The sequence below is a fragment of the Tupaia chinensis genome, unplaced genomic scaffold (assembly GCF_000334495.1).
Source record: "Tupaia chinensis unplaced genomic scaffold, TupChi_1.0 Scaffold000314_1, whole genome shotgun sequence".
Lineage (NCBI taxonomy): Eukaryota > Metazoa > Chordata > Mammalia > Scandentia > Tupaiidae > Tupaia > Tupaia belangeri.
The window spans coordinates 382,619-410,554 of NW_006159807.1; the positions used below are offsets into that span (position 1 = coordinate 382,619).

The 27,936-nt window shown below is 37.9% G+C and overlaps 1 long non-coding RNA gene across 1 annotated transcript in view; it reads right to left on the minus strand.

Moving 5' to 3' along the window:
- Positions 1-965: 965 nt before the first annotated feature.
- The window catches only part of LOC102501400 (uncharacterized), a 55,543-nt gene continuing 28,572 nt past the window's right edge, over positions 966-27,936 (minus strand). The window contains exons 2-3 of the long non-coding RNA XR_334923.1: positions 19,139-19,290; positions 966-1,359 (exon numbers count right to left, since the gene is read on the minus strand). This is a non-coding gene — a long non-coding RNA (uncharacterized LOC102501400). The remainder of the gene's footprint in view (positions 1,360-19,138; positions 19,291-27,936) is intronic.

The following is a 27,936-nucleotide window of genomic DNA, read 5'->3' on the forward strand; positions in this document are numbered from 1 at the left end:
CCCCGCCCAAAATCCAAAACCTACTAAAAAAAAAAAAAAAAAAAAAGAAAAGAAAAGAAATCAGGAAATTTTGTCAATTGTGACAACATGGATGAACCTGGAGAACATTATTTGAAATTAAGTAATCCAAGTACAGAAAAAAAAAAAACCTGCATGATCTCCCTTATATACGGAAGCAAAAACAAGTTGAATGTATAAAAGTGGAGAGGTGAAAGATGGTTATCAGGGATCGGGGCTGAGTGGCGGATGGGGGACATGTTGGTCAATAGGTATGAAATTTCAGTTAGACAGGAGGAATAAGTTCAAGAGATCTATTGTACAAGACAGTGACTACAGTTAATAACAATGCATTCTATACTTTAAAATTGCTGAGAGGTTAGATTTTAAATATTTTCACCACACACACAAAAGAAAACTTGTGAATTAATGCATATTTAATTAGCTGGACTTAGGCATTCCACCATGTATACATACTTCAAAACATTATGTGGTACATGCTCAACATAGGCAATTTTTATTTGTCAATTTAAAGAATAACAAAAACTGTGGCTATGCACACTTTATTCTTATGTTGCAGCCAAACACTGATACCCTGTGTAAGCAAATGCAATAAGCAAAACTCCTCACAGAGTGACAGCCCAACAAGTCTTATTCCTGCCGAGCACAATAACCTAGAAACACAAAGTGCAGGAACTACGTATTCCCTGGCTTTGTTTCTTCTGGCGCTTACGATATCTTGACTGCTATGTAGGAATTACACAAAAATTAAAATTTGGATACTAAGTTAGCAATGAACTCATGTAAACAGGAAAAAAATTTATTGTTTAAATAAATCACAAAACTAAACTAATGCCTTGAAAAGGTTAAAGTTGTGGTGTGAATGGCAATCGTCCAAACAATTCAACATTCTTAACTCCACTTGAGAAAGATCTTTGTGAATTGGATGCTAGAGAATCATAGCAGCAAAAGGAAATGAAAGAATTCCAGTGAAATAGCACCATAAAGTCTAAGTAATTTGGGTGGTTTCTTTCAGAGTTTGCCAAGGTGGTCTCTATTTTCTGATGTATATATAATGTTAGCTATATATCTTACCATTATTGTTGTATATCCTTTGGTTTGTTTGTTTATTTCATGAGAAGGGAGAAAGAGAGGTAGCCTCAGTAGGGTCTTGCCACACTGTGTCCTCACACCAATACACTAGCCAGCCAGGCTCACAGGTGTGTTGGGCATAATATCCAGGTGGACCAGGGACCCAAACCTGTTCTCCTGTGTGGCTCTGGTACTGCACACCAGTACCCTGCTGCCTGTGTCACTGCAGTAGAGTCATGCCGTTGTATATCCTGATGGTTTTGTTGCTTCCTGGTGTTTAAAAAGAATATGAATATGAGCATGAAATAGAGATATAGTTTTATATATATTTTTGCCTTGGATCATTAGTTGATACATAAATCAAAAGCAAGACTTTGATCTTGATACTAGATTACATGTACTCTAACAGGACTGAAAGAAAACACCAGACTTTCAGAACTGGATTATAGCAAAAGTCATAACTCCACTTCCGGCAGGGATTTTGCTTTTGTTCTTTTTGGTGGCAGGTGGGGTGGGGATGGGGGAGGAGGGGGGCTGAACAGTGCTCCTGCTATATGAAATTTTAAAATATTATCTTATCTCAGAATATTACCATTGAAATAGTTTACTAGCCTTTATTGGAACCAATGCTTAACATTCTGAATTTGCTCTGTTTTAATTCCTTCATTACAATGATTTCAAATATCTGCCACATGCCCCTCACTGTGCTAGGCCCTGTTAAAGATGCAAAAGAAATACATCATTTGGCCCTGCCTTCACAAAGGTTACATCAAATAAAAAAATGAAAGAGATTTTTAAAACCAAAGGAGTGCAAACATGAATCCTAGGAGCGATGCATATCACGGAAATCAGCCAGATGAGTGGTGTGTGGGAGACACAGTAAACAGTTAATGATGCAGGGAGCTGGAGGTAAGAGGGGGCTGGCAGAGGATACAATGAAATGAGAAGGGTATCCAGTTCAGTGAACCATGTATACGAAAATGTGGAAGTGGCAAAATGGAGCAAGGTAAGATGGAGTATATTTTTTTTTCAAAAATTCCCAAATTAACTTCAGCTAACACTTATTTGATATTTATTAAGGACAGACTAGCTTGACTTACATCATTTCATTTAAACTTAAAAAAAAAAAAGTTAAGGTAAAAATATTACCCCCATTTTCCAGATGAGGAATCTGAGATTTGGAGTACAAGTAATTCATCTACACAGCTAGTGAGTACTGAAACAAGAAGTGAACCCAGGCACTGCAGCTTCCAAACTACATTATATATGTATATATATTCTACTGGTTCATAAAGTTCTAAAAGCATTATTACTGGTAAGTGGGACAGAGAAGCTTAGTTTAAGTGAGTGATAGAACTTCACTGTAGAGAAACTATCCACAGATTGGAAACAATTCCATGACCAGAAAACGTTCTAGGTCTTAAAGATGATCTGTATATGGACTTCCCATTCTGTAAGTGTGCACGTGCTCACAGACGAGGCAGTGGTGTGTTGAACTTAGAATCTGCTGTTGTCACTGAGTTCCAGGAAGGCATCTGAATTCTTCACAAGTGGTCAAGCCAAGAAGCTGAACCTAGGCAAGTCAGTTAACCTTCCTGATCTCAGTTTCCTCCTCCTAAATGAGGAGGAAAGATTTGGTGATCTCTAGGGGCCATTTTAAAATTCTGCAAAGAATTTTATAAATGTCACTAATAATTTCAGACAAACTTTAGAATCCCAACAATGGAAATGTCAGCTGAGTAATGAGTAGCAGATGCCTTGTGGACGTTCTGTCCTGATCATTCTGAAAAAGAGCTACTTTGTCTCATTAGCAACACAGGAAGGCGAGTGCCCTATGAACACTTCCCTTAGCATCTTGGATGTTTTTGTCTTTATCAATTAGACAAATGCAAATCGACTGAGGTGAGATGTATGAAAAACTCAAAATGTGTATTTAATATCAATGTTTGTCATAAAAACACCACAGCACCATACCTTCATTAATCTAAATATTTAAGAGAATGAAATATGTTTTACTGAAGTATATTTAAGGCTAACACTATCATTAACTAATTGATCTCTTGTTAAAACAAGTGATGAATCAACTGAAATATCTATTTCCTAGCTGTTTATGTTTAAATGCCCTTTCCTAAGGAGAAACTTGCAAACAAAGCACTTCCTAATTTAAGGGGACCATTCCTCAAAACCTTTGAAGAGCTCTTGCTAAATTCCTAAGCAGATCATATAATAATTTCAGTTTCCTGAGCTCCAGCATTTTCGTGTTCTGAGATAAAAGTGAGAAGAGATGAAAGGTTCATATTTTTTCATTTCTCCTTTTTCATTTATCCTTTAGAACAACCTTATGATTTTGTCTTTGTTATGTTTGCTCTTACAACATGAGCTTTTCTCCATGTATTTTTCCACATAGATTTTTCAAACTTTTATTTATTGAGCTACAATTTACAAACAATAAAACACACAAATCTTAAGTATACGGCCCAATGAATTTTTTACATATGTATATACCATGTTAACCACTGCCCAGATTAGGATATAAAACACTTTCATGGCTCAGAGTTCCCTTGTGTACCTTGCTAGTCAATAACCTTCTGCCCTACTGACATAGCTAGCCTTCTGATTTCTGTTTTCATGGATTACTTTAACCTGTCCTGGAAATTCATGCAAGTGAGTTCACACACTATGAACTCTTTTGTGTCTGTCTTCCTTTGCTATTGGAAAATATTTCATATTCATCTATATTGTGTGGGTATCAGTAGTTCATTGCTTTTTATTGCTGAAGTCAAGGATACACGACTTTTTTTTTATCCATTCATCTATCTGTGGACATTTGGGTTGGGTTATTATGAATAAGGCTGTGATGACTATCCTTGTGTGGGTCTTCTTGTGGGCATATGCACTTATTTGTATGTATGTTTTGTGTGGGGGGTGTCGTATATCCAGATTTGGAATAGACTGATCATAAAGTATTTGTGTGTCTAACTTTTCATGTATTTTTATTAAGACTGTCTAAGCATTGCCACATTAAACATCTATGGTCTTTTCTAAGTATATATGGTTGAGATCTGCATGCAGAAACAAAAAGGTGGACTTTCTAGGCATTTTCATTGGAATGTCCCAAATCCAGCAGATATTAGGCAGATACTACATAGAAGAGCCAGCAGTTTTTCAGTGGTTACTTGTGCACATAAAGTGAGTGGGTGCATTTTCTACATCTTCCACAGGTAATAAGAAAATCCTGCCACCTACCATCAGGAAAATTGCTTTCTACAGACCATGAAATGTTTCAAAACTCAGATTTCCAAGGACAACAGGTGGTGTGGAGGTTAAGGTGCTGGACTCCCACATGGCCAACCACAGTTTAAGTCCCATACCCAGAGGCTTAAAAATTAATCTGCATGCATATTCATGCATGCTCAAAATCCTGACGGAAGAATGAAGGAGAAAGGATTGTGACATGGCCATCCCTTCTGAGGAGTGATTTCTCACTTTGCTTCTCTCTGTCTCCCTGAGAGCATGCACCCTATGACAAAAACCTGAAACAAAGCAAGACAAACCCCTCAGATTTCCTAGCAAGGAATACATCAAAAAAAAAGGGGGGGGGATCCTAGCATGACAGAATCCTTGGTAAGGTTAAGCTGAAGTCTCATTTGGTCATTCAGGTTTCCACAGAATTTGATAACCCTGCAGGACTACAATTGCCCAGTGTCCAGAATTAAGCACTAGACTTCAGCCTCGGGAAGGCTCAGTCATTTTAAAACCTATCTCTCCCTGTTCAGATAATCATCTTTCCTCTGATTTACAGCGTTTGGCCTGCAGGTGTTGAGAAGGTGCTCTTCATTTAGCCAGATAATAATAATCCCAGAAAGTATATTTCCACAGCTACATCACTCTCCCCCCATTACCCATCACTAGCGCCGGCCAGCTGTCGCTCTTTCCAGCTGTGAATTTGTAATGTGCTGTGGGTCATATTTGTGTCATTGATAGCAAACCCTTATAATTCTACCCCTAAAATGGAAAGAGAAAAATACCCACAAGGATCAAGGAGAGTGTCTCCTTACACAAATCTTTTTTTCTGATAAGAGGTGACCCAAAGCCAGAACTGGAGATTTATACATACATTTTGACATAAATCTGCATCTGTAATTATGAGTCATAACGATCTTTATAGGCTGCACTAAATTGGCAAAGAAGAGTTACTGTTATTGACAAAGCATTGACCTGAACATTAGTGGAGGAAGAGCTAATTATTTTTTTTTTCCTGAGTGGAACTTCTTTTATAGTTATGAATCACTTTAAATCTGGGCCTTCCTTATATATTTTTTCACATCTGAAAAACAAACATAACTGAGCCTCCCTAATACATTTTATAGCATCACATACTTACAGATGTACAAAAATGTTCAAAACATCTGTTTAAGGCTTTTCTGATTGTTTGAAAGACAGTAATCAGGACTTGCAGTGTGGCGACAGAAGCCGATGTATATTTTGTGAAAGCAGGTTAGGTTATCTTTAAGATTCACGCCTATGTCTGAAAGACCAAGGCCTATTTTTAGCTGGGCATGCTGGGATTCAAGTGTGGAGCTGCCATTAGCGTTAATAGAGCTCTGTGTGGCTGACTACTGTACAGGCAGCCCAGAAAATGTACTCTTTAGAGCAACGGAAGGTTCACAGGGGCTTTAAATCACAGCCTTATCATACTTGCATGTTATTGGCAAGTCTGCCTAAAAATAGAATCTCATTACTTTAATTCTACAGTATTCTTAGGTTAGCCAACCTTTATTATTAATAACAGCATTTCACATTTATATAGCACTGTCTGCTCAAGAGAACTTCACAAATTATACACATAAAACTTTCCTACCTTAATGTAACAAGCTATGGGTTAAGAGGACAGGAAGTAGGTGGTAAGTAGTGGCTTCCACTCTCCATCCAGGGGGGAGGACTGCAAAAATGTCACCAGGTGGCTCTAAACAAAGCCATTCATTGAAGTTGAGCTATTCAACCAACAAGCACTTTAATTCTGTAAAAGTACCCTATTTTTTTCCATTGGTGATTTGTAGGCCCTACGGAGAGTCACAGAAACCCCAAGAATAATAAGCTGCTTCTAAGATGCATTCATTTATTCAGGTTTTAGCTGTTTTTTAGAAGGAATGATACAATAAAGATATGCACCTCAGCTCAGTGAGGATAGCACATGCTGGTGGACACTGCTACACAGGAGCCTGAGGTTGCATGGGAAGCTTGGGTTCAAGTCTCAGAGCCCACCCTAAAAAGCTGGACTTGGTGGTACAAATCCATAGTCTCAGCCCCTTGGAAGGCTGAGGCAGGAGCACTGTGACATAGAAGACCCTGTATATATAAATTAAATTAAAAGTTTGTGATTAAATTAAATTTAAACTACATGGTTCTGAGGAGGCTTTTTGAGGACTTATAAACTCAAACCCAGTCTATTTATAATGGAAGGAGGATGGACCATTATCAGCCATCTTTGAGCTTGTACCAATTGCTTACTATGGTTGTGTGAACAGTAGACTTGGTAGCTGTGTTTCTGGACAAATGTCAAGTAGATTTATAAAGAATGACTTCTTAGTGTAGAGTAGTGTTATAGGCAAGATTCTATTAATAGTTCAATAATGTAGCTGAATAACCATATGAGTATGTGTGTGAGAGAGAGAAAGAGAAAGTGAGAAAGCAAGTCACCAGGTCCAGGACTCAAACCACAGTTGGCCATGTGGGAGTCCAGTGCCCCCAACTACCATGCCACCTGCAAACCCCGTTCTTCATACACTTTCTAAATTAGTATTTCTCAATAAGTGTTCCTTAGATCTCAACTCCAAAATTACCTCATGATTTCTTGCCCTAATACAAGTTCTTAGGTCTCGCAGAGTCTCATCAAATTAAAACAGTTGAGGTGGGATCTTAGAATCTACATTTAAAAAAACTATCTGAAACTATTCCTAACCTCAGAAAAATTTGAAACCACTGATAAAAATATAGTCATTTAAAAAAAATTGACTTTTCCCAGATCTGTTTGCAAATTCACATTTACTGTATGACAAGGCAGTACTCTGTTGTTATTAATCCAATACTAGGGCTTACTGTTGATTGAGTGAGCACCCACGTACTTAGTTCTCATGGTTCATAAATGTCATCACTGACAGCTACCAGCACTATTCTAAAGTTTTACACGTAACAGTTATTTAGTTCTCGCAATAAGCCCATGAGGATGTTATTTTGCATATGAGGAAATAGACTCTGCTAGGTTATGTAGCTTGTCCAAGAACAGTCAGCTAATGAATGGCAGAGCCCAAACTTGAATTCAGGTCTAACCACTCCAAAGCCCTTATTCTGCCTCTCAGTGACAAACTCAGTTGGAACAATAGCTCCTTTTTCTCTAAACATAAGGGACTTTAAAAAGAGTGTGTGTTATTTAGTGGCAATAGGTATTTAGACAGTGTGCAATTCAGTGGAACAAACTTACAGATACTCATCTCCATACACTTACTGCATTTAACTGAAAGTGCTTGTCATTTAAAGATGCATCCAAAGTCAGGACTTTCACAGTAACAAACATCCTGCACTGCCTTCTCTGGGTCAAGCCCTGTTCTAAAAACTGGATATGAAAACACAATATGAATAAATCTCATGTAACCACAACTTCTCACAGAAAGAGAAATGCCACATGTTCTCCCTCATATGCATAAACTATGTATGTGTGTGTGTATATATATATATATCTATATATATATATATTGCAGAAGTAGAGATTCGAATAGAACCGTGATTACTGGAGACTGGAAAGTGTAGGGGAGAGCAGGGGATAGAGAGATGTTGGTTAACGGGTACAAAATTACAGGCACATAAGAGGAATAAGTTCTTAGTGTTATATGGTATAATAAGGTAATGATAGTCAAAAATACATGATTGTATCTATCAGATTAACTGAGAGGACTTCGAATGTTCCCAGACCAAAGAAGTGGCAAATGTTCGAGATGATGCATCTGCTAAGAACGCTGATTTGATCATAACACATTGTATTCTTGTTCTGAAATATCATGTTGTACTCTATGAATATGTACAAATATGTGTCGATTAAGAAAAAAAAAAAAAGACACAGCCCATACCCACCAGCCAGCTTGCAGCTCAAGTAAAGGGGAATTTCAATCAGTGGAAGAAGCATTTTGATAAGAACAGCATGCATGGACATGTATAGGAGCACATAAGGCAGGAGCATGAACAGGTCTTGGGTGGTCAGGGAATGCTTCTTGGAAGAGGTGGCATTTCAAATAATTAAGCCAGGGACAAAGGAGAAAAAAGATCCTAAAGGCAAAAGAATCAGCAGACACAGAGTGCTTGAGGCAAGAGAATCTCACAATCCCAGCCCTGAAAGTGTCGGAGCCTCTCTAGCAAAGGCCAAGGAGCTCCCACCTGAGGAAGGAGCGGAATCCTGAAGGGCTGTGTGCCATGACAATGCTTGGGCTTTACTTTGAGAGCAGCTAGGACTTCATGACAGCCTTTTAATGGGCCAGGACTAAGGTCCAATTTGGAAATACAGCAAGTATGATAATGCACTTCCCTTCCATTCTCCTCTCAGAATCTTGGGCACACATGCACACGTGCCTGGCATGAGTTTTAAGCCACTGGATCCGGGACTTGAACTGCAGTTAACTACGTGGGAGTCCAGTGACAGAACCATTATGCCATCTGCTGGGCTCAGTGGTTTTCCCTCTTAATTTCCCTTTTCTTCCCTCCAGACGTTGTCCCAGGATAACTATCTCGGTACATCAAGTCTTCCTGTGAACTCAGAAGTAAATCAATGGAAAGACTCCCCCAAGACACCGATCGGTACTGGGACACATTCAGTACTCCTGGCTGCTTTTGTGACACCGGAGTCTCAGAGGTAAATACTACAAAATGTCAGGGTCTTATGCTCTTTTGGCTTATGGTATGGGAAGAGAGACAAGGAGAACTGTATAAAAAGGGCATTTCTCGTACATTGACCATGATAAATATGCTTGTTCAGGGAACAAAAAAAAAGTGAACTGGGAAGTCCAAGTGTCTGATCTGGACAGGAATGAATATGTGTTTGTGTTTCAGAGACGGAGAAATGCTTCATGAAAGACCAGTCTATTGGCACTAGCCCCTGTCAAGATGCCAGGCAATGTTTCCAGAGCATTGGCTGCTTCTGTCCTGCCAAGCTTCAAAAGGACTGGTGGCCTGTCGCATCACCAGTCAGGTGCGTAACACCTCTGAAAGCTCTTAAAGGGACCAGTGCAACTGTCTGTCTTCATTCTCCCTTTGTTCCTTTGTTCAGGAGCTGGGAATATTTGATTAAATAATCCTTGGAGCTAAGCACAGATCTGGCCTGTTATAGGAAGACCTCAATAAATGTTAGCTTCTGGTCTTCTTGTGGTTCCTGTGAACCTGCTGGCTTTGATAGATTCTTCATTCTAACTTATAAGTCCTAGTGTCAGTTCTTCCTTGTTTACCAACTGACTAAGATGCTTGCTTGTTTGGGTATGTATTCCCAATCAATACATCCTCCACTAGGTACTTACATAGTTAATTTAATGCCATATTTTAGCATGTATTTTTGAATTAGAGATTCTCTGTAAAGGAAAAGAGCTGAAACTTAGGCTAGAGTTGGTGAAATTACATTCACACAATGCACTGTACATTGAAAGGCAACTTGGCAAGCTATATCAAGCTCTATAAAAATGCTCACATTTGGCAGCTCAGTCATCTATCTCTGGAGATCATTTCTAAGGAAATCATCTAAAATATAGGAAAAATATGAATATAAATATACTAAACATAATAGTATTTATTTAAAAATTGTCGATGACCTATCTATCTACCCAGAGAGGTATCATTAAGTTCATACTGTAACATGTAATCAATGGAATAAAAGCAACGCAACAACTCTGAAGCCCTCTTGGGAATTTTCAAAAGGATTCTGCAGTGCCTTAACCTAGCAGGAAAGAGCAAACTGAAGGGCCATTCTAATATATCCTCCTTTTGAAAGGGGATAGAGTCAAAATAGCCAGCCAATTTTGCTCAAACATGTGTATAATGAGGAGGTGGCTCTTGGAATGTAACTACCAAACCCCAGTGGTAGAATGACAACTTCATGCTTCCTGATACATGAATAGAATAAGCACTCTTTATTGAAGGTCATGGGCTATGTTACTTGTCAATTTACATATATAATTTCATTTTATCCTTATACAAAAAAAGCCCACTCCACAACATTGTCTTTAGCAGTGTTAAATAATCATATTTCTAAAAAAAAGAATTAATCTTTTTTCTGAATGAGAAACTATTGATGCTATGTTGACAAGTTTCAGAAAAATAATTTTGCCAATATTTTCAGTAATATAGCCTTTAGTAATTAAGACACCTGGGGCCAGCAGGTGGTATGGTGGTTAAGAAGGCTGGACTCCCACATGGCCAACCACAATTTGAGTCCTGGACCTGGTGGCTTGCTTTCTCACTTTCTCTCTCTCTCTCTCTCATCAAATTGAAATAAATAAAGTTAAATACAACAATTCTTTATAAAAAGGGGTGGGCATCAGGTGGCATGGTGGATAAGATGCTGGACACTCCCACATGGCTGACCATGTTTGAGTCCCAGACCTGGTGGTTTTCTTTCTCGCTTTCCATCTCTCTCTCTCGGGTCAAATTAAAATAAATGAACAAATAAATAAAATCAAAATAAATAATTCTTAAAAAAAAGAAAAAGACTTCTATTCTGTCACTTTAAGTAAGCCAGTTCCTTGCCCAGCTAGAGGTGAAGGTAAACAATGTTTTTGGTAAATGGGTTTCTTCCCTCTGCCAACCTTCCACATGACAGACAAGCAGAACAATGCATCTGTGGGGAATTATGTTATGGCACTTTAGAAATGGGAGAAAGAAAAGAAGGGCTGAGGAAAAAATATAACATGAGTAAATTAGCAATGAGAAAATATTTTCAACAAGTGGATTCATTAGCACAAATGTATAAACTGTCATTTTGTGAAATTAAATGAGGCAAATATTTAATGGTATCAGGTTGTAGCAATTCAATTAAATGACCAGGTTCCTTAGTGTCAGAGCAGTGTTCTTAAAAATGAAGTCTTTTCCTACTGCACGTGAAACTATGGCTCGGTGAGCATAACGTTCACCTTTTATTACGTTCTACGCTTATCTTCTAAAAGCGCGTTGAGCCATGTTCCCTTTCTCTGTCTCACATCCAATTATTGTTCCTTGTAGCTTTCAGACGGGACTCCCTGACCAGCCCGGCCTCCCGTTACACATTCAAGCAGGCCACATCGTGGTGTCGGAGCTGAGAGAGTAAATGAGTTGCACCATATTTTGAAAGCAGCTCCCATTGAGCCAAGCCATAGCGATGAGAAAGCACTACTCATTTAAAGAAAACCCAATATAAGGAAGTCTTTATGCTTTTTCTGTCACTAAAGATTTTATCCTATTAAATGGAGAATGTGCTTATGCTTCGTAAGCCATCTTGTACTATTTTTCTGTTTCTAGAAATTCCAGGGCATATTTTTCTTACCTACATTTGAAATAAGGATTATTTTGCCTCCCTTCTCTATTTCTGCTATTTGGGGGCTGCTTTTCGGGAAATCAGAATAATGGCAAACAGGAATGTCATTGAAGCTTTAGTTTTTCTTTTAACACTAGGGCTTATTTAGAAGAGGTGTTCATAAAACAGATAAAGTTCATCTTGCTTGACTTGTGGCTCAGAATGTGAAAACTATGGAAGAGAGCACACATTCTAACTGATGGCTGAGAAAAACCGCATCTTTACAGAGTGCATGGAAGAAAAGCCATTGAATGGAAGGCATAAAGTAATTGCACAGTGTCTCAGACACCTCGCTCTCAGCTGCCTGATGAGCTATTTGTGTCCCTTTGTGGATTTTTTTTTTTTTTTAAAGAAAAATGGAGTGAGACGCTCTCTATTTTCCCCTCCTTTGGAGTCTTAGAGGTTGTTTAATCTCAAGTGAACTCAACTCACATTTTCCTGACAGTGTTAGCTATCAGCTCAAACCATTTTACTCATTGCATCATACTGCCAGTCAGCAAGCAGGGACCTAATTATCTCTTTGCTTTAATGGCAATAGTTAAATTTACATTATTAATTTAATTATTACAGACTCTGTGGACTTGAGCACATAGCTGACATAAAGATGTAAAATGAATAATAAGGTGCTGAAAAACACCAGAGTCATTATTCCCATCATGTTCAAACTTTTAGCTATAATGATATCAATTAAAATTCTAATCCTGCAAAAAGCTTTGCTGGTTCCCTTTTGTTATAAAAGCTCGAGTTATACTTAAATGCGGGTCTGGGACATTCGAGTTGCACTTTGCAAAATAGAATAGTCACATAGATCAAGATTCATAATTACAGCTTTAATTATATTTTTTGCTTTGTGTTTTTTAAAATACACCCAAACAGTGAAAATGTAGCCAGTTCTTTGGCAAGTTCTGCTGTATATCCCTAGTTCTTCTAGGTCCTGAAGTGCTGCAATCATTCTGCAGTGTCAAAACCTGTTTGGGTTGCAAGACAGATGAGACTTTCAAAATGAAATGTACCTATGACTGTTTGCTACTATATATATAAAATGTCTCATTTAGTCTCATCTGTGATTTTCCAAGAGGAAAATTTTTTCAAGAGCCATTTATCTCAGTCCTACAGGTTTGTATCACTGAATGACCATCTGAAAAACAGGCCCAGAATCTTTTCTTAAAGGGAAACTACATAAATGTGCTACCTGGAGGTATTTTCAATACAATAGGTGAATAGCATTGAACAGCTTTGAAGTAAATGAAATGCTAAATGTGAATAAAGCAAAAATATAAATTTCAAATGTTTTCATTTGGTATATAAAATCTTCCTTTTGTATTCATAAAATAGTTTATAATATATCCATGAAAAAAAACACCTGTTACAAAAGCTAAAATTAATAGCAATAACATTTTTATTCTCTGTGCCAAATTGAATTTTTTAACTGCACCCCAGTTACCTAACCAGCTCTTTACTTGAATAAACCAGCTTAGATTTTGACCTGAGCTCCCTTCTCTGCTAAGGCAGCCACCTGCTTTGACCAAGGCTGCAAATCAGCTGCAAAGATCTCTTCAATCCCTTGAATCCCAATCTGTCTTTTCTGTATACATTATAAGTTATTTACTTATTTAATTATTTTCACATTTGATTAAAGATCTTCATTTCCTCTTTCAAATAAGTTCTTTGCAGTCAGGCTCTGTGTCTGATTTGTTTTTATCTCCTTGCCAATGCTTAACGCTTAGGAGGATCTGTACGATGTTGACTGAATGAGTGAGAAAGGAGCTGGCTACAGAGGGATGATACCAAGGTTCTCTAACAAGTGTAAAGTCACTTTGGAGGGGTTATATAAAGTACATTATTTTACTTTTAAAAGATTAACAATGATTTCATTATTTATTTGAATCAGAAGACCGGAGTTCAAGCTATACTTGATTTTGCTCTAGCTCTATCTAAAGCTTAACTTCCATAGTCAGAAAATGAGGATAGCAGTGTCCTCTCAACTAGAATTACAAATATGAGAACCACACAATTGTTTTTGGAGAAATATGGGATCTAAATAAAAACACAGACAACACCTCTCTATAAGCGGGAAATTGCAAATAAAAGTGTGAAGTATTATCACTGCTAACAAATGTAATTACAATTGCATTTGATCAACCCAGCATGATGGCAAAGTATGACTAAATCTTCAAAGATAGCATCTAGTATTTTTTAAAAATAGGTTAGCAGGCCCACCTATGGTGACACATGCTTCCAAAATGCTCTAGGGCAAGACGGCATGGGAACCCAATTCCTGGTCCAAGCAGGCAACCATAATCCCAGAGATTCAGGAGGATGAAGCTGGAGGTCTGTAACACAGCAAGACCCCCATCTTAAAGAAAGAAAAGAAATGATAGCACAGCGCCCTGGTACAGCAGTAACACACTGCTCAAGGAAGGCTGAATCCCACATGATGACTGTGGTTCAAATCCCTGGCCAGGTTGGCCTGAAACATGCTGGGCATGTGCAAAAGTGGCCAAGATCTGAGGCGGAGGAGTAGAGGAAGGGGGCTGTGCTGTGATTCTATAGAAGTTTCTGTCTTTCTCTGGTGCATGTGAATAAAGGGAAAAATGCTTTTTTAAAATGAGTTAGTGATTAATATTAATATTACCTTAGGACAATAGTTCGTAGCAATAGTCAAGAGTACAAACTCTTAGAGGTCAAAGTTTAGAATAAGAATAGTATCTGACTTTTAGGATCCTTGTGAGGATTAAATGAGATAATTTATATAAAACTCTTAGCACCTGTCTTTTGTAAGAACCCTCGATAATTGTTGGTTATCTTTTTTTTTTTTTTGAGAGTTTTTTTTGCTATAGGGCATGTGCACTCACCAGACAGAGACAGACAGAGAGACAGAAAGTGAGAAATCGCCCCCCAGGGGGAATGACCACGCCGCAATCCCTTCTCCTCCATTCTCCTCTCGGGACCTTGGGCATGCACACACACGCGCCTGGCATGAGTTTTAAGCCACCAGGTCCGGGACTCAAACTGTGGTTGACTATATGGGAGTCCTGTGACATAGCCATTACACTGACTGCTGGTCCCAATTGTTGGCTATCTTATCAAACAACCAAATTATATACAATTCATTATTGCTCATCTGTAGGTACAGATAGACTTCATACTATTTTAAAAGTAATTCACATATTTGCACCCTTCATAAAGACTCTTCCAGGGCCTAGCACAGGACCTGCCCACAAAGGCCTCAACTTGGTGGTCTCTGAATGAATGGATGAATGAGTCCAGGTTAGCATCTAGAAAAAGATTCAAAATTAATGGGCAGGATGTGTCAACAAGAGCCAAAACAAGTGTCTGTTGTCCACTATATACTTGTAAAGGAACTGAACTAGTGTCTATTAGATTCTCCCAAACCACTTAGGATGCCATTTCTAGCCAAGCAGAAATTTTAGGTCACACATCAAAAAAGTCTGAGCTAATGATCACAATAGGAGTGAACACTTCTTGAGGATTTATGAAGTACCAAGCACCATTCTAGGAGCCCCATATGCATTATCAAATTTTATCTTGCCACAACGCTCTAATGTGCTACTATTCTTATTCCCATTTTACAGAGGATGTCACTGAGTCTCAGAGAGGTGGAATTAGTTTGGCCAAAGCCAAATAGTGAATAATGGTGGCATTATGTCTTGAGTCACGCAGCTCCCAAGTATACATACCAGACATTATATGTCGGGTCTCAAAAATTTGTGGAAAATACATATTATAAAAAAGCCATGCATGAATTTCAACTTTTTTTTTGCACCAAAATAAACTCATACTTTGGTTCCACTACTCCGCAGACTTTTTGATGTGCCCTCATATGAAACTATGTGGAAATGCTTAGGGTAAGGGTCCTAAAATTTTGTTACTCTGAGACCAAGCTAAATCTACTAAAAATTTTGAGATGCTCTCTTACCTCAAAGTAAGTCTCAACTAATGTGATTCTTCAACTTATTAACCTGGGTTCTCTGTTTTAATAAAATGTCTCCCTGGGACCAGCAGATGGTGTAGCAGTTACATCACTGGACTCGCATGTGACCGACCTTGATTTGAGTCCCAGACCCAGTGGCTTAAAACTCACACCAGGTGCTTGTGTGTGCATGCTCAAAATTCTGAGAAAAGGATAGAAAAGAAGAGATTGCAGCATGGCCTTCTGCCCTGGGAGGTGTTTTATCATTTTCTGTCTCTCTGTCTCTGGTGAGTGTACATAACCTACAGCAAAAATCTCTGTAAAAAAGAAGGAAGAAAAAGAAAAAGAAAAGGTCTTGCAAAACCACAATTCTCCAAAGAATTGAGTGGGGCAAAGAGCCTACCTGTTTCCCTTGGTTCTTGTCTTCAACCTCTGCCACCTGCCATATTTCCAATATATTAAAACTCATGGAATAGAGAATACTTAGCAAGAAAAAAACCCTGATATTCCCAGATTATAAAAGATTGATGTAATTTCTCTGGAACCTCCTTACCCAAGATACTGAAAAGAATGGGTTTTATACTACAAGTTTCTTCTCAGATGGGCATGTGCTTTACAAATAATGGAACTAATGCAATTCATTCGTGGTGAGTAAATTTATCACCATGGATGTTGTATTAACTCTCTGAGGCCAATTCATTTTGGGATTCAATACATAAGATCTTCAAGTGTACTGAGTGATGCCTCATTGCTTAGAAAGACTTCTAGAGAAATAGCAATTTGGACCTTTGCCTCCTTGAATTCTTTAACCCTTGAAAGATGCTTTCAAGAATTATGAAAAGGATTCACACTTCCATTTTCTGCCTGGAAAAGCTGAAGACCGTGTGCAAGAAGGAGTGAATCTCGCGGTCTCAGTTCTTATTCAGTTCTATGACCATTTCAACTCATTTCATGAATACCTTCTAGACTTATCCCTGGGTCATGTTTTAAAAAGTGGTCAGCAAAACTGGCCTGAAAATATTTCTTGACTTAGCCACAGTTGCTGCTGACACTGCAAGTAAATACGAAATGAACCTTCTTCAGTATTCCGCTCTCAGTAGCTTCTGTTCCATTCCCACCCTTGACCATTCTAGAGTTTCGTTCTTTGAAGGGGCACAATACCATGCATTCTGTGCTGGATGCTTCCTTCATACTAAGCCGAAGGTCATTGTTTATTGAGCCAAAGTTGGCACTGAGAATGGAAACAAATGGGGAAGGATGTGTGTTTGAATTCACATCAAGTTTTTTCTGCCCATGGGTCCATGCCATGTAGCACGTATAAGGATTTTTTATAAGTGAACTCAAGTAGTCCTTATGGAAATGAATAAATATGGAATGAAATTAAATTTTTGAAAAGAAAGAAACTTATCTTAAAAACAATGCATGTCACCGTGCTGCAATACAATTCTCTGAATGGAATTCCTTTGGAAAAGTAAAACTGACACACCTGGCCCACTAAATTGTTGAGGAGGGTGAAATATTGACTACAGGAAAATAGAAAAATGAAAAAGCCCTGGACTAGAGAATGCAATGGCTAATAATTCTGTACTGTCATTGAAAAGTCCACGTAATGCTCTTGAATTCTGGAAAGCTTATGTAGGATTTAAAATGTCTAGAGGGACTTGCTAGAAGTGTTGTGTTATTTTGCTTTAAATAAGAGCGAGAGATCAGAATTGATAGGGGCTCTCTCTCTTTTTGGAAGGAGAGCTAAATTTTAAAAAGTCTGTTTTTAATATGATCACTAATCTAGGAACCATATTTCCCTTATTACTAATTAGTATATTATTTTTATTATTTGCTGCATATTTTATCCTCATAATTTCGCCTTAAATAGTTCGGTATTTGGGGGCTTCTTCAGATTCTCTGCCATGAGTAATTTGCCTCCTTTGGAGGCTAGATGAATGGCATTATATGGAAGAAATATTACAATGAGCAATATGAATTCTACACATTAAAAAAAAAGTCCAGATTTTTACACGTATAGAGGTTTGTTTCATTTGCTTTCTCCAACTTGACTTTTTCTGTAATGCAAAACTTGCTGAATGTACCGTTTGCCTTGATATAGATTCTAATATATGGAAAGTCTGCGTGGAGGAGGAAAACACAGGCAATATTGTTCAAAGAATCATTAAGGAGGTATTATTTTACATAACAATGTAATTAGACTCCTTTAGAGGAAAATGTAAGTATTCATATTTTCATCTTTTCTCTAGGTATGTAGCCATCACAAATTAAGTGAAAAGTCAACTAATTCGTAACATTTAATTTGAGTGTTGAGCCTGAGAATATATCTGAAATTACAATCATAATAATAATAAAGACTCCAGTCCTGGCTTAAAGCAGGTCTTTAATTTAAGGTCAGATAAGCATTGCTTACAATAATTAAAATTCTAATTTTGTAGAACCTTCTAGATCTTAAAAAGAGTCAAAGGCAAAAGAAATTTTTCCACCAATCTGCTGAGTATCAACTTCAAAAGAGAACTTTTTTCTTTTTTCTATCTCCAATTTATCCTGACAAAAATTCTCTTGGGCTTTTATTTCAAAAGATGAAAAATGAGCCATGGCAGTCAATGGTGTATGGTGACTATTTATCTGTTTACACATATCCATGTGATTGCTAGAAAAACCAGATTAGACTTTGAATGTGGTGTGAAGAATGTATGCTATTCACAAACCCATAGCCCTCAAAGGAGAAATAGGTTAAAAACTCAAAACTAAGTTATAGAAACCACACATCTTATTTTTTTTAACTATAATTCAAGGTCTGTTTTTTTTTTCCAGGTAAATAAAAAAATAGCAAATCAATTCAGTTTATAGCTTTTCCTAACAACAAAATTCATAAAGCTAATTATTTAATAAAACCCATGCTTTAATTTATGTGACAGATGTCTATCTGAAAAAAATACCTAAACATCTCATTTTGATTAATCGAAGAATATCTTGAATGTACTGGACAAACTTCTTAGTTATAGAATTCTGTAGGAAATACCTTTACAAAGCAAAGGGCACTTTTATAAAATTAACACTATCCCTGAAATTAATCATTTTCATTTTGTAGTTTCTGATTTTCACAGGGTGGCTTTCTTTAAGTCAGTGTGCACCTGTAGGAAATTTTATACAGTAGTCACTCCCATAATCAGAAAACAAATTCATTTTCAGAGGAAAGTAGAAAGTACACAATGGCATACATGCCTGTTTTATGGCCACATCTGCACAGCTCAGGGAAAAGTTTGCAGATATGTCTGCTGATCACATTACAAGCTTGTTATGTGAAAATAAAGTTGTACCTTTGATGGGGTATTGAAGCTGAGTTAGAAGTCTCTAGTTATTAGAAGTTTTGCATGTCACAGAGTGTAGGAGATTAGGGACCCAGAAATACTAGCTGAACTTTGGCCATATCTATGAAATATCAGTGGACTCACTAAATAAAGACGAAACACACACACACACACATACCGTGACAAAGATGAGTTTACGTTATTTCTGACTCTCACCTCTGAGAAAGTCCACTGTGCTCATACGGTGCCTTGAAGACGCCAGCTGAGAACAAAGCTGTTTTCAGAAGCAGTAAGTGATTTCATTCCATTAATGTCCAGGTGATATGTGAAGGCCATTATCACATCACTAACGTGGCAGCAGACGTTTCCTGGCCAAACCAAGGTAGCACAAATGTTTGTGAAACGTGGGGCTAGAAAGGTTGTCCTTAGAAATCCTTGTCATTGTCTGCTACTGTCACCAAATGCTAAATCTACTCAAAAACTGATCTTTCGAATTTCAAAAGCAGAAGAAATTGCATGTCACATTAGACATCACAGAAAACATTTAAACAAAACAGTTTGCAGGAAGAATTGAAGGATTTTAGTGAAATGTTTGTGTACCAGATGCAATGGGTTATCAGAGAAAGTAGAGCATATGAGGGGGAAAATAATAACAAACTCGCTGTCACAGCACATTGAATGAACAGGATCGCCCCGGACCATCATTTGCCCCACCCATGAGAGAACAGCTCATAACGTTAGGGGCCAACTCTGTGGTCCCCAGCTGCAAATGTGCCCTGTGAAATCAACCCAAGTTTGGAGCAGAGAGTCAAACTCCCGGACACATCCAATGTACCGACATGCAGTGATAAATAGGCATCCTAGAAACAGACTCAGCTACGTGATTAAAAATAACCACTGCTGCCCAATTTGAAGATACGGGAATATGATGCACACATTTTTATTATTTAACATTTTGCCAACAATTCTGAATCTAGAGAGCTGTAATTTCTTTTCTGAACAAAGAACCCGTCTCCACTAAATATAAATTTACTATGTTCCACCTAGCAGCGAAGGTCTACACAATAAGCCTGATATGTTTTGAATGAGGCATGTTGCTTTAAAGAGGCTTAAGATTTGAATTCTAGGCAAAATTTTTTAAACCTAAAATGACTATAGTAAAATCAATATTGATTATTGTAAAGGTGCTAATTGAGCCTATAAAACCTTTTAAGAACTAAGAGGGGAAATTTTCCAGTAAAACTTCAATAAATTAATATTAAATAACTAGAATATTTGTGTAGAATTTAATGTCAGTACATCAACCTCTCTTTAATTAAAAAAATAGTGTATTACTGATTCTGTCAGAAAGACCGTTCCAGTAACATTATAAGAGCAGTGTCACTTTAGTTACCTTTTCAACTTACATTTCATTATGTTCTAAAGAAAACCACTTTTTAGCTTTCTTATGCTTTTAAGAATTCACTTTTAATCACCGCACATTTTTAGCTGCCAGATCTTTCAGAGCTTGATATATATTGTTCTCACACTGAACTGAAAGCAAAAACCATTTTATTGAGAGATCGCATTTTAATATTTGACACAACAATCTGACAGAAAATATTCTTGTTAACAAGTTTAAAAAATGAAAATTATTCTATTCTTTATTGTGTTATTATGAAATCTGATCCAAAATTTCAGAAAATTGCCTTGAATGGGCAAATACTGGCAAGGTCCAAGTCTTCTACAAAAGCTTGCTTTAATCAGTGTAGAGACTGGTTTTAATTAAGGGTTGAGGATCCTCAACATTAAATAGATATATTAGCAGTAAAACATTCTATTTTAAAACTTTCCATTCCAGAAGCTCTCCATACGGGCTGAAACCTACTGTCTGGCTCAATATTCAAATGCCCTATAACTTATTATTCCCTTTAGAGCCAAAAGCAATTCTGATACCTTCCCAACAACTGCTACTTTATCTTCCCCCTCTTGTTTGGTCCCATCTTTCTCACCTGATCTGCATACTTCTTATCCTCCTGGGGAAAGAATTATAACCTGTTCACATTTCTGGCTGTTTAGTCATAGTTGAGGTTTTTTTTTTCCCCATCTGCCCAAGAAAACAAGAAGATATAGAGGCATTTGAAATTAGGAAGGGAGAAAAAAAAAAAAAAAAACCCTGCCTCATTAATAATTTTATTTTTTAAACTTATTTTTATTAATATTATTATTATTTTAATTTGACCAAAGAGCGATACAGAGAGAGAGGGAAAGTGAAAAAGCAAACCACCAGGTCTGGAACCCGAACCATGGTCGGCCATGGTCCAGCCCCTTCACACCACCTGCCTGACCCTTCATAATCTTTATTAACTGGGGCCTACTTCTCCCACCTTATGAGTGACAAGTAATGATGGTGTTCAGGATTCCTACCAGCACCGGGAAGTATTTTGGGCAGTGTCTTGAGCTTACATTGTGTATGTCTCACCTTGACTGGGCACTATGGGTCCTTGAAAAGTCCAACAAAACAATAGATTGAGCAAAGATGCATAAAACTATACCTGGAATCTACTTCAAAGAATATGTAGTACAACTGGTCATTTTGCAGGTGAGGAAACAAAGACCCAAGAACATAAAGTGTTACCAAGATAGGAATGAAAGCTCTGCCCCCTGACTTCCATTTCAGGGGTCTCTTGCAGGTACCATCCTGCAGTTTTCACAGGAGCTGCAACATGGCTGGTTGGCTACTTCTGAGGGGTCTTTTGGTAGCAAAAGACCCAGTAATCTAGACAGATGCTTTGGACATACTAAAATTTGCAGATAACCCCAGAACCTTTTAGTGGTGACATCAGCATGTTACAAGTATATAATTTCAAATATTCTGTGATAGAATGCATTGCTTTTATAATTAAAAAATTAAGTGTTATAAAAAATTATGTCTAATAACACCTGCTTTGACATGACTTCATAGTTTACAAAGACTTTTCCTGTGATTACTTAATCCTATCCTCTCAAAACCATGTTGTGGTATTAGTAGTTCTACTTCTACATGAGGAAACTGAGGCTCAGAGGGATTAAGGGATGTGCCTGAAGATATTCAGTTGCTAGGTGCTGAACAACAGAACAGGAGCCTGGAACCCAGGTCCTCTGACTATGGTTTTCTGGTTTGTTCTGTTTTGTTTTTCTGAGAGAGATTTTTTGCTCTACAGCATGCGCACTCACCAGACAGAGAGAGATGGAAAGTGAGAAATCACCACATGGGGGGCTGGCCATGCCACGATCCTTTGTTCTTCATTTATCTCTTGGATTTTTTTGGCGTGCACACACACTTGCCCAGCATGAGTTTCAAGCTGCTGGGTCCAGGACTTGAACTGTAGTCAAGCATGTGGGAGTCCAGTGCCTTAACCTCTATGCCACCAGCTGGCCCCCTGACTGTGGTTTTTCTACTAAATCACAGTCTCCTTTGATTTGAGCTTTTAAATGTCTCCCTTTAGGATTTTCATGAGAATCTTGATAAAAGAAGGTCTCTGGAAAGTCCCGATGGTTTTGCTTTGTCTCCCCCCATGCCCCCACCCCCTGCCCCATCTTAGCATCTAGTTCTTTCTCACTTTCTTGTTTTTTAATTATCAGAGGGCACATGTGCTCACCACAGAGAGACAGAGGGAGAACATACCCCCCCAATGGGGTGTGGTCATGCCACAATCCCTTCTCCTCCAGTTCTCCATCCTGTCACATCTTGCAGCATGCACCCAGAAGTGCCTAAGGTGTTTTCCAAGCATCAGAGACAGGATTTGAAACGTCTAATAGGCCATATAGAATCCAGTTGCCTTAACCACCAGGCCATGGGGTTGACTCTAGTTTTCTTTTTAGTCTCTCATTTTTAAATTTCTTTCTTTCTTTCTTTCTTTCTTTCTTTCTTTCTTTCTTTCTTTCTTTCTTTCTTTCTTTCTTTCTTTCTTTCTTTCTTCTTTTTTAGAGAGGGATTTTTGCTATAAGGTGTGTGTGTGTGTGCTTGCTAGAGAGACAGGAGAGACAGAGAGACAGAAAGTGAGAAATCACCCCCAAGGGAGAGGGCCATGCCACAATCTCTTGTCCTCCATTGTCCTCTTGGGATTTTTTGGGCATACATGCACACGAGCCCAACATGAGTTTCAAGCCACTGGGTATAGGATTCAAACCACAGTCAGCCACGTAGGAGTCCAGCAATATAACCACTAGGTCGTCTGCTGGTCCCCTTTCACATTTAATTTTGAGAGAATGTAAGATCTGAGGAGCCTGACTGTGGTTTGGTGACACCACAGTGCTGTGAGCTAGGAAGTGTACACTCAGGAAATCTGAGGCAGGACTTAGAAGGGATGAGCATATATTTATATATATGGAAACAAATAAACAACAACAATTAAAAACAAGGAAATCACTAATCTATTTACTGCTAACTTATTCACTAAGCTTCAGGTAACATCTTTCATCTTAGAGCAGCTAAAATGTTTTCAACAAAATATCTTGAAATTCATAAAAATTTCTGATCAGGGATATCTGAGCTCATGGAACAAGACAGAGCTGGAGTGTCTGGGAACTTGAAGTGCGTTGTCATCTGTGGGCTTTTATTTTGTTTGTTTGGTTTTTGCCTCTGATTTTTTTTAACCTTTTAATCTTTGGAATTATTATTACTTTTATTATGTTTTGTCTCTTGTTCTTAAAGGAAGCTTTTCTATCATCCATAACTTTAGCAAGAAAGGAGAGCTCCGGGACTAGCAGTTGGCGTAATGGCTATGTTGCTGGACTCCCACGTGGTCAACTGTGGTTCAAGTCCCGGCCCTGGTGGCTAAAACTCATGCCGGGCACGTGTGCGTGCATGCCCAAGATCTCAAGAGGAGAATGGAGAAAAAGGGATTGCGGCGTGGCCATCTCTCCGGGGGGTGATTTCTTGCTTTCTGTCTCTCTGTCTTTCTGGTGAGCTTACACGCCCTACAGCAAAAACCTCTCCAAAAAAAGAAAGAGAAAAGAAAGGAGAGCTCCAAGGGAGGCCAGTTTTGGGGTCCTTGGATAAATTAACTGGGAAAATTGCCACCACTACTTTATTGACACTCAGCTCAGCCAAGGCCATGGCTTCAACCAAACAGGAAAGAAAAGACTACTGGCCCAGTCACTGTGGCACAGCAATGGCATACATACTCTGCAGGCTTAAACTCACGCCGGGCGCGTGTGCGTGCGTGCCCAAGATCCCGAGAGGAGAATGGAGGAGAAGGGATTGCGGCGTGGCCATCTCTCCGGGGGGTGATTTCTTGCTTTCTGTCTCTCTGTCTCTCTCTGTCTTTCTGGTGAGCGCACATGCCCTATAGCAAAAACCTCTCCAAAAAATGAAAACAAACAAACAACAAAAAAAAATAGGGTATGAGCTTTTGTTGATTAATATAGAGAAAAAAATGAGAGGCAGAAAGAGAGAAAAATCATTCTCCAGTAAACCTACATTCAGGGTTTATAAACAAATACTCATGTTACAGTTCATGGCACACACAGTCTTTATCTCCTTAAATATAAATAAATATATAATATTATGTATAAATATATAAAAATATATATTATATAAAATATAATATAAAATATATACATATTTAATATATTTAATATTTGTATGTGTGTAATATGTTTAAATGTATAAATATATTAAACATGTATGTATTATATATTTATTTATTTATTTAATAACAGACTCTTGAAAAGATGGTTGGAGCTCTTTGAGAGTATTGAGTTTATTTTATTTTCTCTCTCCTGTACGTACTCTGGGCCTAGCAATGTTTGAAAATAAGCAAATGAATGAATGTATTTTAATACTAACACATCTAAAACTACTGAACAAGGTTCTAGCCAAAACTAAGTGACATAATTTTTTTTTCTTTATGAAAGAGAGAGGGGAGAAAGAGAGAGGTAACCTTGACAGGGTCTCACAGCATCATGTTCTCTTGCCTCGGCCTCCTAATTCACTAGGATCACAGGTGTGCAACTGTGCATGATGCGTGCAATTGCATCCTTGTGATCCATTCCCTGGAATCCCTTGTGGCTTCCAGCCTACCAAGTGGTGATGCACATATAGTAGGCAGCTAGGACTCAACTAGGATGTAAAAAGAGCATCAAGCACACAGACTGTTAGCCTGAGCTAGGAACAAATAGGAACAAAGCCACTCTATGGACACAAGCGGAGGGAATTCCATGATGTCGCTCGCTCCTAGACAGGAGCTTCCTAGACAGGTCTGCAAACATTTCACAGGTCCAGAGCAAAATGGACAATTATTTTAAAGAGATACAATGTAAAGTACCAGCAGATAGCTTAATGGTTACATTGCTGGACTCCCATGTAGTTGACAACGCTTCAAGTCCTAGACTGGGTGGCTTAAACTCACACTGGGCACGTGTGTGTGCTTGCCCAAAATCCCAAGAGAATGGAGGAGAAGCGATTGCAGCATGCCTATCCCCTCAGGGGCTGATTTCTTGCTTTCTTTGTCTTTGTCTCTCCGTCAAGTACACATGCCCTATAGCAAAAATCTCTCTCTAAGAAAAACAAAGAGAGAGAGATACAATGTAGAGACTGTGATAAAATTAAATTTATTCAATTCGAAGGACTTCATTCTCTGATATGATTTTCTCATATTACAGAATGACAATTTCCTTTTGGTATAAAACAAGAAAAAAAAAAAAAGACTGGGTATGTTTGCTGTGTTTACTGACCTGGGGGCAGAATGACTTGCAATTTTATTAAGGTTCAAGCTATTTTTAGGAACTGCTTGTTGCGGGACCAGCAGTTGGTATAATGGCTATGTTGCTGGACGCCCGTGTAGTCAACTGCGGTTTGAGTCCTGGACTCAGTGGCTTAAACTCACTCTAGGTGCATGCATGCCCAAGATCCTGAGAGGAGAATGGAGGAGAAGGGATTGTGGTGTGACCATCTCTGGGAGGTGGGGGGGTTTGCTTGCTTTCTGTCTCTGTCTTTCTGGCGAGCACACGTGCTCTATAACAAAAAAAAAAAAAAAACCTCTAAAAAAAAGAAGAAGAAGAAAGAAAAAGAAAGAAAAAACTGCTTCTTGGTTAAATGGCAAGGTAAGTTAACCTTACCTACCACAGAGTTTAGCCTCCCCGCGTGACACCAGGGCCGTTTTAGACCACGCAGCCTTCTCTGACTGCACACACATGGTGCCCTGTGGTCATTACAGAAAATCCCTCCAGTTCTGAGCGTCTCAGCTGCCTGAGAGTTCAAAAGCCAAGATTGTCATGTGCTTTTTGCTATTATTAATGCTGAGAATATATCTGCATGTTTATTTTTTTAAGTTGGTCAGAGAAAATGAGTGGTGCTTTCCCTTAAAATAACTTGAACAAAAAGGAGAAATGAGGTAACATCTGCTACAAATGAAAACTATATTGTATTCATTCACTGAAAGCACTCTCAGCAGTGTCTGAAAATACAGTCAAGCCCAGAACACAGCTTGCTTATCAGGGGACGTACCGTGAGTTTGGACAAATGATGAAATTGAGCTTTGAACAACTATATGCCTAATTCAGCAGAAGATGTGGCTGAATAGCTGACTCAATGAGATCTTTGGTTTAGTGGAGAAATTATGTAATGTCAGAGAGCCGCAGACATGTTTAGCTACATGTCTGAGAATGCTTAAAACGGTCTTCCCACACCAGCTGATATAGATGTACAATTCACTGAGCGGCTTTCCCAGTTTGGATCACTAATGAACGATAAAAGCATATTTCCCAAACATGACAACATGCAGGGTAAACGTTAGTGTGTATCAAATTTTGAAATCAGAAACATAGGCAGAAGCACATAACTAGGTCAGCTTGTGTTTGTAGCTCTGATAATAGTTGAAAGAAAAAGACTTAAGAAAAAGGAAAGCAAAGGTAGGAAAATACTTATTTAAAATTAGTGCTACACCTCATTTTCAATTAGTCTCTCCTGAACTCTGCCTCACTCCCGCTTTCTTGCTTGTATATGCTTAAACCTGTAGATAATTATGAAATCAGTTTACATAAAAAAACACTAATTAACATACACCACTGGAGGATAAACCAATCTTTTCATCTATTTTTAAATTTTTATTGTGAATCCTTAAAATATATCCCATTTTAAAGCATCATTGATTCAATTTTAAAACATTGCCAGAACCTGCTTTGCTAATCTGCAAACTCGATAATTCTCCCCCAAACCTCAGCACACTCAGCAACAATTTAATAGCAAATATCTCTAGTGGGACCTCATATTACTAAGATTCTATTACTTTTTATATTACCAAAAAAGTGCTAGTACACTCTAAAGTATTATAAAAAGTTCAGACCAGGCAATGCTTGTCAAAATATGTGAAAGTTTATTTTTTTGCACTCAGTAACCTGAGATTTTTATCTTGTGTATTTATAATCTATAATGTGCCCCCACATAATTAGTACAAAATGTAGATTACTAATCAACTTCCTAAAGTCTCTGGACATTTTCTTTCTGTTAATATGATTACTAAGGGTGGTAAGTTTTATGCCTAACAACCTGATCTTGCTACTAATTGCAAATTATAAACCTATATTAAAATAATTGCCTATCTGCCTAAAACAGGCTTCTTTAATTCTATTTTTCTTAGACTGCTAAGCAGTCCTATTTTGATTGAGGGTATTCGTATTTATACTTCTTGAAGATTTTTAGTTTGAGGTTTAAGAGACATAAACAAATTGTACATTTATGTAATTAGTCATTGTAATACATTTTCAATGGTTTTTTTATAGGTACACACCCTCCTGTTAATTACTAATGCTTTGTAGCTTGACAGAGGTCTCTGTAAAATCATTTAGCTTTTAAAATGTTCAGGTTTTTCTGCCATTAGTGTTAGACCAACTACAAGTATGAGAGGTCTTTAAAACATTCACAGAAAATGTACATTATGAAAAAATTATACATGAATTTCACATTTTTTTGCAACAAAATCCCACCTCTCCATGAATTTTTTTTGAGAGTTTCTTTTTTTCTTTTTTTTTTTTTTTTTTTTTTTTATCAG